The sequence below is a fragment of the Cetorhinus maximus genome, unplaced genomic scaffold, assembly GCF_964194155.1.
Source record: "Cetorhinus maximus unplaced genomic scaffold, sCetMax3.hap1.1 HAP1_SCAFFOLD_1078, whole genome shotgun sequence".
NCBI classification, from domain to species: domain Eukaryota; kingdom Metazoa; phylum Chordata; class Chondrichthyes; order Lamniformes; family Cetorhinidae; genus Cetorhinus; species Cetorhinus maximus.
The window spans coordinates 89,498-102,032 of record NW_027597020.1 but is presented as its reverse complement, the minus strand read 5'-3'; the positions used below and the strand labels follow the sequence as shown (position 1 = coordinate 102,032).

Below are 12,535 nucleotides of genomic sequence, written 5' to 3'. Positions count from 1 at the left end.
AGAGAGTGAGAGTGCATGGTTAAAGAGAGAGATTGCGGGGAAAGAGAGAGAGAGCTGGGAAAGAGAGAGAGAGAGAGAGAGAGAGTGCAGGGAAAGAGAGAGAGAGTGTGCAAGGAAAGAGAGAGAGAGCAGGGAAAGAAATAGAGAGAGAGCAGGGAAAGAGAGAGAGAGCGCAGGGAAAGAGAGAGAGAGAGCAGGGAAAGAGCGAGAGAGAGAGCGGGGAAAGAGAGAGAACAGGGAAAGAGAGAGAGAAAGAGAGAGCAGAGAAGGAGAGAGAGAGAGAGCAGGGAAAGAGAGAGAGAGAGTGCAGGGAAAGAGAGAGAGAGCAGGGAAAGACAGCGAGAGAGAGCAGGGAAAGAGAGAGATTGAGAGCAGGGAAAGAAAGAGAGAGAGTGCAGGGAAAGAGAGAGAGATAGAGCAGGGAAAGAGAGAGAGAGAGCAGGGAAAGAGAGAGAGAGAGAGAGCAGGGAAAGAGAGAGAGAGAGAGAGAGCAGGGAAAGAGAGAGAGACAGAGAGAGCAGGGAAAGAGAGAGATAGAGAGGAGGGAAAGAGACAGAGAGATTGCATAGAAAGAGAGAGAGCGAGTTCAGAGAAAGAGAGAGAGAGAGCAGGGAAAGAGGGAGAGAGCAGGGAAAGAGAGAGAGGGAGTTCAGGGAAAGATAGAGAGAGAGTGCAGGGAAAGAGAGAGAGAGAGAGTGCAGGGAAAGAGAGAGAGAGAGTGCAGGGAAAGAGAGTGAGAGAGCAGGGAGAGAGAGAGAGAGAGAACAGGGAAAGTGAGAGAGAGAGTGCAGGGAAAGAGAGAGAGATAGCAGGGAAAGAGGGAGACAGAGAGCAGGGAAAGAGAGAGAGAGAGAACAGGGAAAGAGAGAGAGAGTGCAGGGAAAGAAAGAGAGAGAGTGCAGGGAAAGAGAGAGATAGAGCAGGGAAAGAGAGAGAAAGAGCAGGGAAAGAGAGAGAGAGAGCAGGCAAAGTGAGAGAGAGCAGGGAAAGAGAGAGAGAGAGAGCAGGGAAATAGAGAGAGAGGGAGCAGGGAAAGAGAGAGACAGAGAGCAGGGAAAGAGAGAGAGAGATTGCAGAGAAAGAGAGAGAGAGAGAGAGCAGGGAGAGAGAGAGAGAGAGAGAGAGAGCAGAGAAAGAGAGAGAGGGAGCAGGGAAAGAGAGAGAGAGAGTGCAGGGAAAGAGAGTGAGAGAAGGCAGGGAAATAGTGAGAGCGGGGAAAGAGAGAGAGAGAGCAGGGAAAGAGAGAGAGAGAGCAGAAAAAAAGAGAGAGAGCTAGTGCAGGGAAAGAGAGAGAGAGAGCAGGGAAAGAGAGAGAGCGAGTGCAGGGAAAGAGAGAGAGCGAGTGCAGGGAATGGGAGAGAGAGAGCAGGGAAAGAGAGAGAGAGAGAGAGAGCAGGGAACGAGAGAGAGAGAGCAGGGAAAGAGAGAGAGAGAGTGCAGGGATAGAGAGAGGGAGCAGGGAATGAGAGAGAGAGAGAGCAGGGAACGAGAGAGAGAGAGCAGGGAAAGAGAGAGAGAGAGAGAGCAGGGAAAGAGAGAGACAGTGAGCAGGGAAAGAGAGAGAGAGAGTGCAGGGAAAGAGAGAGAGCGAGTGCAGGGAAAGAGAGAGAGAAGGAGCAGGGAAAGAGAGAGAGAGTGCAGGGAGAGAGAGAGAGAGAGTGCAGGGAATGAGAGAGAGAGAGAGAGCAGGGAAAGAGAGAGAGAGAGTGCAGGGAAAGAGAGAGAGCGAGTGCAGGGAAAGAGAGCGAGAAGGAGCAGGGAAAGAGAGAGAGAGTGCAGGGAGAGAGAGAGAGAGAGTGCAGGGAATGAGAGAGAGAGAGAAGGGAATGAGAGAGAGAGAGAAGGGAATGAGAGAGAGTGCAGGCAAAGGGAGAGTGAGAGCAGGGAAAGAGAGTGAGAGCAAGCAGGGAAAGAGAGAGAGAGAGAGCTGGGAAAGAGAGAGAGAGAGCAGGGAACGTGAGAGAGAGAGCAGGGAAAGAGAGAGAGAGAGAGAGCAGAGAAAGAGAGAGAGAGCAGGGAAAGAGAGAGAGAGAGCAGGGAACGAGAGAGAGAGAGCAGGGAAAGAGAGAGAGAGAGAGCAGGGAAAGAGAGAGGGAGTGAGCAGGGAAAGAGAGGGAGAGTGTGCAGTGAAAGAGAGATAGAGAGAGAGCAGGGAAAGAGAGAGAGAGCAGGGAAAGAGAGAGAGAGAGAGAGCACGGAAAGAGAGAGAGAGAGCAGGGAAAGAGAGATAGAGTGCAGGGAAAGAGAGAGAGAGAGAACGGAACGAGATAGAGAGAGTGCAGGGAACGAGAGAGAGAGTGCAGGCAAAGAGAGAGAGAGAGCAGGGAAAGAGAGAGAGAGAGAGCAGGGAAAGAGAGAGAGAGAGTGCAGGGAAAGAGAGAGAGAGAGCAGGGAAAGAGAGAGAGAGAGTGCTGTGAAAGAGAGAGAGAGAGCAGGGAAAGAGAGAGAGAGAGCAGGGAAAGAGGGAGAGAGTGCAGAGAAAGAGAGAGAGAGAGAGCAGGGAAAGAGAGAGAGAGTGCAGGGAAAGAGAGAGAGAGAGTGCAGGGAAAGAGAGAAAGAGAGTGCAGGGAAAGAGAGAGAGAGAGCAGGGAAAGAGAGAGAGCGAGTGCAGGGAAAGAGGGAGAGAGTGCAGAGAAAGAGAGAGAGAGAGAGCAGGGAAAGAGAGAGAGAGTGCAGGGAAAGAGAGAGAGAGAGTGCAGGGAAAGAGGGAAAGAGAGTGCAGCGAAAGAGAGAGAGAGAGCAGGGAAAGAGAGAGAGCGAGTGCAGGGAAAGAGAGAGAGCGAGTGCAGGGAAAGAGAGAGAGAGAGCAGGGATATAGCGAGGGAGAGCAGGGATAGAGAGAGAGAGAGTGCAGGGAACGAGAGGGAGAGAGCCGGGAAAGAGAGAAAGAGAGAGCAGGGAAAGAGAGAGAGAGAGAGCAGGGAAAGAGAGAGAGAGAGTGCAGGGAAAGAGGGAGAGAGAGCAGGGAAAGAGAGAGAGAGAGCAGGGAAAGAGAGAGAGAGAGCAGGGAAAGAGAGAGAGAGTGCAGGGAACGGGAGAGTGAGAGCAGGGAAAGAGAGAGAGAGAGAGCAGGGAAAGAGAGATAGAGAGGGCAGGGAAGGCGAGAGAGAGAGTGCAGGGAAATAGAGAGAGAGAGCAGGGAAAGAGCGAGAGAGAGTGCAGGGAAAGAGAGAGAGAGAGCAGGGAAAGAGAGAGAGAGAGAGCATGGAAAGAGAGATAGAGAGAGAGCAGGGTAAGAGAGAGAGAGAGCAGGGAAAGAGACAGAACGAGAGCAGGGAATGAAAGAGAGAGCGAGAGAGAGAGTGCAGGGAAAGAGAGAGAAAGAGAGCAGGGAAAGAGAGAGAGAGAGCAGAGAAATAGTGAGAACGCAGATAAATAGAGAGAAAGAATGCAGACATAGAAAGAGGGAGAGAATTCTGAGATAAAAAGTGGGAGAGAGAATGCAGAGAAAGAAAAAAAGAATGTAGAGTAAGAAAGAGAGAATGTAGAGTAAGACGGAGAGGGTATGCAGAGAAAGAAAGACACAGAATCTCAGGAAGGAAAGTGAATGCAGAGAATCAAAGAGAGAGAATGCAGAGAAAGGAAGAGAGGCGATGCAGGGAAAGAAAGAGAGAGTGAGAGAATGCGGGGAAAGAAAGAGAGCTTGTGGAGAAAGAAAGAGAGAGAGAGAATGCGGAGAAGGAAAGAGTGTGAGAGAATGCAGAGAATGAAAGAAAAAATGCAGTGAAAGAAAGAGAGAATGTAGATCTAAAATAGAGAGAATGCAGAGAAAGAAAGAGAATGCAGAGAAATATAGACAAAGAATACGGAGATGGAAAGAGAGAATGCAGAGAAATAGAGAGAGAAAATGCTGAGAAAAAGAATGAGAATGCACAGAATGAAAGAGAGATTGAGAGAAAGAAGGAGAGGGAATGCAGGGAAAGAAAGAGAGAATGCAGAGGATGAAAGAGAGAGAGAGAGACAATGCAGCGAAAGAAAGGAAGAGAGAGACTGCAGTGAAAGAAAGAGAGAATGCAGATCAAAAATAGAGGGAATGCAGATAAAGAAAGAGAATGCAGAGAAATATAGAGAAAGAATACAGAGAAGGAATGAGAGAATGCAGAGAAAGTGGGAGAGAGAGAATGTAGAGAAATAGAGAGAGAGAATGCAGAGATATATATAGAGAGAATGCAGAGAATGAAAGAGTGAGAGAGAATGCAGAGAAAGAATCAGAATGTAGAGAAAGAAAGAGAATACAGAGAAAGAGAGTTTAGAGAATGGAGAGAAAGAAAGAGAGAGAGATAATGCTTCGAAAGAAAGAGAGAGAGAATTTGCGAAAAAAAGAGAGAGAGAATGCAGAGAAAGAGAAAGAGAATGCAGAGACAGAAAGAAACAGAATGCAGAGAAAAAGAGTGAGAATGCACTGAAAGAAAGAATGCATAGAAAGAAGGAGAGGGAATGCAGGGAAAGAAAGAGAGAATGCAGAGGATGAAAGAGAGAGAATGCGGGGGAAGAAAGAAAAAATGCGGAGAAAGGAAGGGCGAGAGAATGCGGAGAAGGAAAGAGAGTGAGAGAATGCAGAGAAGGAAAGAGGGAGAATGCAGTTAAAGAAAGGGAGAATGCAGATCAAAAATAGAGAGAATGCAGAGAAGAAAGAGAATGCAGAGAAAGATAGAGAAAGAATACAGAGAAGGAAAGAGAGAATGCAGAACAAAGGTAGAGAGAATGCAGAGAAAGAAAGAGAATGCAGAGAAAGATAGAGATAGAATACAGAGAAAGAAAGAGAGAATGCAGAGAAAGAGAGAGAATGCAGAGAAATAGAGAGAAAGAATGCAGAGAAAAAAGAGGGAGAGAATTCAGAGATAAAAAGAGGGAGAGAGAATGCAGAGAAAGAAAAAGAGAATGCAGAGAAAGAAAGAAAAAAAGAGAATGCAGAGAAAGAATGACAGCTAATTCAGAGAAAAAGTGTGAGAATGCACAGAAAGAAAGAGAGAATGAGAGAAAGAAGTAGAGGGAATGCAGGGAAAGAAAGAGTGAAGGCAGAGAAAGAAAGACAGAGAATCTCAGGAAGGAAAGAGAAAGAGAGAATGCAGAGAAGGAAAGTGAGAATGCAGAGAAAGAAAGAGGGAATGCAGGGAAAGAAAGAGAGAGTGAGAGAATTCAGGGAAAGAACAGAGAATGCGGAGAAAGAAAGAGAGAGAGAGAATGCGGTGAAGGAAAGAGAGAATGCAGAGAAAGAGAGAGGGAATGCAGAGAAAGAAACAAAGAGAGAGAGCATGCAACGTAAGAAAGGAAGAGATAGAATGCAGAGAATGAAAGAGATTGCAGAGAAAGAATGAGAGAGAATGCAGGGAGAGAAAGAGAGAGTGAGAGAATGTGGGGAAAGAAAGAAGGAATGCGGAGAAGGAAAGGGAGAGAGAGAATGCAGAGGAAGGAAAGAGGGAGAATGCAGTGAAAGAAAGAGAGACTGCAGATCAAAAATAGAGAGAATGCAGAGAAAGAAAGAGAATGCAGAGAAAGATAGAGAAAGAATACAGAGAAGGAAAGAGAGAATGCAGAGAAAGAGAGAGAATGCAGATAAAGGAAAAAAGAGAACGCAGAGAAACAATGACAGAGAATGCAGAGAAAAAGAGTGAGAATGCACAGAAAGAAAGAGAGAATGCAGAGAAAGAAAGACAGAGAATCCCAGGAAGGAAAGAGAAGGAGGGAATGCAGAGAAGGAAAGAGAGAATGCAGAGCAAGAAAGAGGGAATGCAGGGAAAGAAAGAGAGAGTGAGAGAATGCAGGGAAAGAAACAGAGAATGTGGAGAAAGAAAGAGAGAGAGAGAATGCAGAGAAGGAAAGAGAGTGAGAGAATGCAGACAATGAAAGAGGGAGAATGCAGTGAAAGAAAGAGAGAATGCAAATCAAAAATAGAGAGATTGCAGAGAAAGAAAGAGACTGCAGAGAAATATAGAGAAAGAATACAGAGAAGGAAAGAGAGAATGCAGAAAAAGTGAGAGAGAATGCAGAGAAATAGAGAGAGAGAATGCAGAGAATGAAAGAGTAAGAGAGAATGCAGAGAAAGAATCAGTATGCAGAGAAAGAAAGAGAATACAGAGAAAGAGAGTTTAGAGAATGCAGAGAAAGAGAGAGAGAGAGATAATGCTTCAAAAGAAAGAGAGAGAGAATTCAGCGAAAAAAAGAGAGAGAATGCAGAGACAGAAAAAGAGAATGCAGAGAAAGAAAGAAAGAAAATTCAGAGAAACAAAGACAGAGAATGCAGAGAAAAAGAGTGAGAATGCACAGAAAGAAAGAGAGAATGCAGATGAAAAATAGAGAGAATGCAGAGAAAGAAAGAGAGAATGCAGATGAAAAATAGAGAGAATGCAGAGAAGGAAAGAGAATGCAGAGAAATATAGTGAAAGAATACAGAGAAGGAATGAGAGAATGCAGAGAAAGTGAGAGAGAATGCAGAGAAATAGAGAGAGAGAATGCAGAGATATATATAGAGAGAATGCAGAGAATGAAAGAGTGAGAGAGAATGCAGAGAAAGAATCAGTATGCAGAGAAAGAAAGAGAATACAGAGAAAGAGAGTTTAGATAATGGAGAGAAAGAAAGAGACAGAGATAATACTTCGAAAGAAAGAGAGAGAGAATTCAGCGAAAAATGAGAGAGAGAATGCAGAGAAAGAAAAAGAGAATGCAGAGAAAGAAAAAGAGAATGCAGAGAAAGAAAGACAGAGAATGCAGAGAAAAAGGGTGAGAATGCACAAAAAGAAAGAAAGGATGCAGAGAAAGAAGGAGAGGGAATGCAGGGAAAGAAAGAGAGAAGGCAGAGAAAGAAAGAGAGAGAATGCAGTGAAAGAAAGAGAGAATGCAGAGAAAGAAAGAGAGAGAATGCAGTGAAAGAAAGAGAGAATGCAGAAAAAGAAGGAAAGAGAAAGAGAATGCAATGAAAGAAAGGAAGAGAGAGAATGCAGAGAAAGAAAGAGAGAATGCAGAGAAGGAAAGAGAGAATGCAGAGAATGAAAGAGAATGCAGAGAATGAAAGAGAGAATGCAGAGAAGGAAAGAGAATGCAGAGAATGAAAGAGAGAATGCAGAGAAGGAAAGAGAGAATGCAGAGAATGAAAGAGAAGGAATGCATGGAAAGAAAGAGAGAATGAAAGTTAATACAGAGAAAGAGAGTTTAGAGAATGCAGAGAAAGAAAGATTTAGAGCTAATGCTTCAAAAGAAAGAGAGAGAGAATTCAGTGAAAAAAAGGTAGAGAGAATGCAGAGAAAGAAAGACAGTGAATGCAGAGAAAAAGAGTGAGAATGCACAGAAAGAAAAAGAGAATGCAGAGAAACAATGACAGAGAATGCAGAGAAAAAGAATGAGAATGCACAGAAAGAAAGAGAGGATGTAGAGAAAGAAGGAGAGGGAATGCAGGGAAAGAAAGATAGAGGGCAGAGAAAGAGCGACAGAGAATCCCAGGAAGGAAAGAGAAGGAGAGAATGCAGAGAAGGAAAGAGAGAATGCAGAGAAAGAGAAGAGAATGCGGAGAAGGAAAGAGATTGAGAGAATGCAGAGAAAGAAAGAGAATGCAGGGAATGAAAGAGAGAATGCAGAGATAGAAAGAGAGAGAGAGATAATGTGGTGAAAGAAAGAGAATGCACAGAAAGAAAGAGAGAATGCAGAGAAAGAAAGAGTGAAGGCAGAGAAAGAAAGACAGAGAATCCCGGGTAAGCAAGAAAAGGAGATAATGCAGAGAAAGAAAGAGAGAGAATGCAGTTAAAGAAAGAGAGAATGCAGATCAAAAATAGGGAGAATGTAGATAAAAAAAAGAATGCAGAGAAAGAAAGAGAAAGAATACAGAGAAGGAAAGAGAGAATGCAGAGAAAGAGAGAGAGAATGCAGAGAAAGAAAGAAACATAGAGAAAATGCAACGAAAGAAAGGAAGAGAAGAATGCAGAGAAAGAAAGAGAGAATGCAGGGAAAGAAAGAGAGGGAATGCAGGGAAAGAAAGAGAGAGTGAGAGAATGCGGGGAAAGAAAGAGAGAATGCGGAGAAAGAAAGAGGGAGAGAGAATGCGGAGAAGGAAAGAGAGTGAGAGAACACAGAGAAAGAAAGATGAAGAATGCAGTGAAAGAAAGAGAGAATGCAGATCAAAAATAAAGAGAATGCAGAGAAAGAAAGCGAATGCAGAAAAAAATAGAGAAAGAATGCAGAGAAGGAAAAAGAGAATGCAGCGAAATAGAGAGAAAGAATGCAGAGAAAGAAAGAGGCAGAGAATTCAGAGATAAAAAGAGAGAGAGAATGCAGAGAAAGAAAAAGAGAATGCAGAGAAAGAAATAAAGAAAATTCAGAGAAACAATGACAGAGAATGCAGAGAAAAAGAGTGAGAATGCACAGAAAGAAAGAGAGAATGCAGAGAAAGACAGAGAGGGAATGCAGGGAAAGAACGACAGAAGGCAGAGAAAGAAAGACAGAGAATCCCAGGAAGGAAAGAGCAGAGAATGCAGAGAATGAAAGTGAGAATACAGAGAAAGAAAGAGAGAGAATGCAGTGAAAGAAAGAGAGAATGCAGATGAAAAATAGAGAGAATGCAGAGAAAGAAAGAGAATGCAGAGAAATATAGAGAAAGAATACAGAGAAGGAATGAGAGAATGCAGAGAAAGTGAGAGAGAATGCAGAGAAATAGAGAGAGAGAATGCAGAGAGATATACAGAGAGAATGCAGAGAATGAAAGAGTGAGAGAGAATGCAGAGAAAGAACCAGAATTCCGGGAAAGAGAGAGAATACAGAGAAAGAGAGTTTAGAGAATGCAGAGAAAGAAAGATTTAGAGCTAATGCTTCAAAAGAAAGAGAGAGAGAATTCAGCAAAAAAAGGGAGAGAGAATGCAGAGACAGAAAGACAGAGAATGCAGAGAAAAAGAGTGAGAATGCACAGAAAGAAAGAGAGAATGCAGAGAAAGAAGGAGAGGGAATGCAGGGAAAGAAAGAGAGAAGGCAGGGAAAGAAAGACAGAGAATCCCAGGAAGGCAAGAGACGGAGAGAATGAAGAGAATGAAAGTGAGAATGCAGAGAAAGAAAGAGAGAGAATGCAGAGAATGAAAGAGAGGGAATGCAGGGAAAGAAAGAGAGAGTGAGAGAATGTGGTGAAAGAAAGAGAAAAAGAATGCAGAGAAAGAAAGAGAGAGAATGCAGAGAAAGAAAGAGAATGCAGAGAAATTTAGGGAAAGAATACAGAGAAGGAATGAGAGAATGTAGAGAAAGTGAGAGAGAGAATGCAGAGAAATAGAGAGAGAGAGAGAATGCAGAGATATATATAGAGAGAATGCAGAGAATGAAAGAGTGAGAGAGAATGCAGAGAAAGAATCAGAATGCAGAGAAAGAAAGAGAATGCAGGGAATGAAAGAGAGAATGCAGGGATAGAAAGAGAGAGAGAGAATGTGGTGAAAGAAAGAGAAAGAGAATGCAGAGAAAGAGAGAGAATACAGAGAAAGAGAGTTTAGAGAATGGAGAGAAAGAAAGAGAGAGAGATAATGCTTCGAAAGAAAGCGAGAGTGAATTCAGCGAAAAGAGAGAGATAATGCAGAGAAAGAAAAAGAGAATGCAGAGACAGATAGATAGAGAATGCAGAGAAAAAGAGTGGGAATGCAGAGAAAGAAAGAGAGAATGCAGAGAAAGAAGGAGAGGGAATGCAGGGAAAGAAAAAGAGAAGGCAGAGAAAGAAAGACAGAGAATGCAGTGGAAGAAAGAGAGAATGCAGATCAAAAATAGGGAGAAAGCAGATAAAGAAAGAGAATGCAGAGAAAGATAGAGAAGGAATACAGAGAAGGAAAGAGAGAATGCAGAGAAAGAGAGAGGGAATGCAGAGAAAGAAAGGAAGAGAGAGAATGCAGAGAAAGAAAGAGAGAATGCAGAGAATAAAAGAGAATGCAGAGAAATATAGAGAAAGAATACAGAGAAGGAAAGAGAGAATGCAGAAAAAGTGAGAGAGAATGCAGAGAAATAGAGAGAGAGAATGCAGAGATATATATAGAGAGAATGCAGAGAATGAACGAGTGAGAGAGAATGCAGAGAAAGAATCAGTATGCAGAGAAAGAAAGAGAATACAGAGAAAGAGAGTTTAGAGAATGCAGAGAAAGGAAGAGAGAGAGATAATGCTTCGAAAGAAAGAGAGAGAATTCAGCGAAAAAAAGAGAGAGAGAATGCAGAGAAAGAAAAAGAGAATGCAGAGACCGAAAGACAGAGAATGTAGCGAAAAAGAGTGAGAATGCACAGAAAGAAAGAATGCAGAGAAAGAAGGAGGGGGAATTCAGGGAAAGAAAGAGAGAGGGCAGAGAAAGAAAGACAGAGAATCCCAGGAAGGAAAGAGAATGAGAGAATGCAGAGAAGGAAAGAGAGAATGCAAAGGAAGAAAGGGGGAATGCAGCGAAAGAAAGAGAGAGTGAGAGAATGCAGTGAAAGAAAGAGAGAATGCAGATCAAACATAGAGAGAAAGCAGAGAAAGAAAGAGAATGCAGAGAAATATAGAGAAAGAATACAGAGAAGGAATGAGAGAATGCAGAGAAAGTGAGAAAGAATGCAGAGACATAGAGAGAGAGAATGCAGAGATATATAGAGAGAGAATGCAGAGAATGAAAGAGTGAGAGAGAATGCTTCGAAAGAAAGAGAGAGAGAATTCAGTGAAAAAAAGAGAGAGCGAATGCAGAGAAAGAAAAAGAGAATGCAGATACAGAAAGACAGAGAATGCGGAGAAAAAGAGTGAGAATGCGCAGAAAGAAAGAGAGAATGCAGAGAAAGAAAGAGTGAAGGCAGAGAAAGAAAGACAGAGAATCCCGAGTAAGAAAGAAAAGGAGAGAATGTAGAGAAAGAAAGAGAATGCAGAGAAAGATAGAGAAAGAATACAGAGACGGCAAGAGAGAATGCAGAGAAAGAGAGAGAGAATGCAGAGAAAGAAAGAAACATAGAGAAAATGCAACGAAAGAAAGGAAGAGAAGAATGCAGAGAAAGAAAGAGAGAATGCAGAGAATGAAAGAGAGAATGCAGGGAATGAAAGAGAGGGAATGCAGGGAAAGAAAGAGAGAGTGAGAGAATGCGGAGAAAGAAGGAGAGAATGCGGAGAAAGAAAGAGGGAGAGAGAATGCGGAGAAGGAAAGAGAGTGAGAGAATGCAGTGAAAGAAAGAGAGAATGCAGATCAAAAATAAAGAGAATGCAGAGAAAGAAAGAGAATGCAGAAAAAAAATAGAGGAAGAATGCAGAGAAGGAAAGAGAGAATGCAGGGAAGTAGAGAGAGAGAATGCAGAGAAAGAAAAAGAGAATGCAGAGAAAGAAAATTCAGAGAAACAAAGACAAAGAATGCAGAGAAAAAGAGTGAGAATGCACAGAAAGAAAGAGAGAATGCAGAGAAAGAAGGAGAGGGAATGCAGGGAAAGAACGACAGAAGGCAGAGAAAGAAAGATAGAGAATCCCAGGAAGGCAAGAGAAGGAGAGAATGAAGAGAATGAAAGTGAGAATGCAGAGAAAGAAAGAGAGAGAATGCAGTGAAAGAAAGAGAGAATGCAGATGAAAAATAGAGAGAATGCAGAGGAAGAAAGAGAATGCAGAGAAATATAGAGAAAGAATACAGAGAAGGAATGAGAGAATGCCGAGAAAGTGAGAGAGAATGCAGAGAAATAGAGAGAGAGAATGCAGAGATATATATAGAGAGAATGCAGAGAATGAACGAGTGAGAGAGAATGCAGAGAAAGAATCAGAATGTAGAGAAAGAAAGAGAATACAGAGAAAGAGAGTTTAGAGAATGGAGAGAAAGAAAGATAGAGAGATAATGCTTCTAAAGAAAGAGAGAGAGAATTTGCAAAAAAAAGAGAGAATGCAGAGAAAGAAAAAGAGAATGCAGAGACAGAAAGACAGAGAATGCAGAGAAAAAGAGTGAGAATGCACAGAAAGAAAGAGAGAATGCAGAGAAAGAAGGAGAGGGAATGCAGGGAAAGAAAGAGAGAATGCAGAGGATGAAAGAGAATGCAGAGGAAGAAAGAGAAGGAATGGAGGGAAAGAAAGAGAGAGTGAGAGAATGCGGGGAAAGAAAGAAAGAATGTGGAGAAAGAAAGGGCGAGAGAATGCAGAAAAGGAAAGAGAGTGAGAGAATGCAGAGAAGGAAAGAGGGAGAATGCAGTGAAAGAAAGAGAGAATACAGATCAAAAATAGAGAGATTGCAGAGAAAGATAGAGAAAGAATACAGAGAAGGAAAGAGGGAGAGAATTCAGAGATAAAAAGAGGGAGAGAGAATGCAGAGAAAGAAAAGGAGAATGCAGAGAAAGAAAGAAAGAAAGAGAATGCAGAGAAAGAATGACAGATAATGCAGAGAAAAAGTGTGAGAATGCACAGAAAGAAAGAGAGAATGTAGAGAAAGAAGGAGAGGGAATGCAGGGAAAGAAAGAGAGAAGGCAGAGAAAGAAAGACAGAGAATCTCAGGAAGGAAAGAGAAGGAGAGAATGCAGAGAAGGAAAGTGAGAATGCAGAGAATGAAAGAGAGAGAATGCAGAGAATGAAAGAGAATGTAGGGAAATATAGAGAAAGAATACA

At 42.6% G+C, this 12,535-nt stretch overlaps 1 pseudogene; it reads left to right on the top strand.

Moving 5' to 3' along the window:
- The first annotated feature begins 1,137 nt into the window (after positions 1–1,137).
- LOC144675656 (uncharacterized) overlaps positions 1,138–12,535 on the top strand; it is a 56,708-nt pseudogene continuing 45,310 nt past the window's right edge.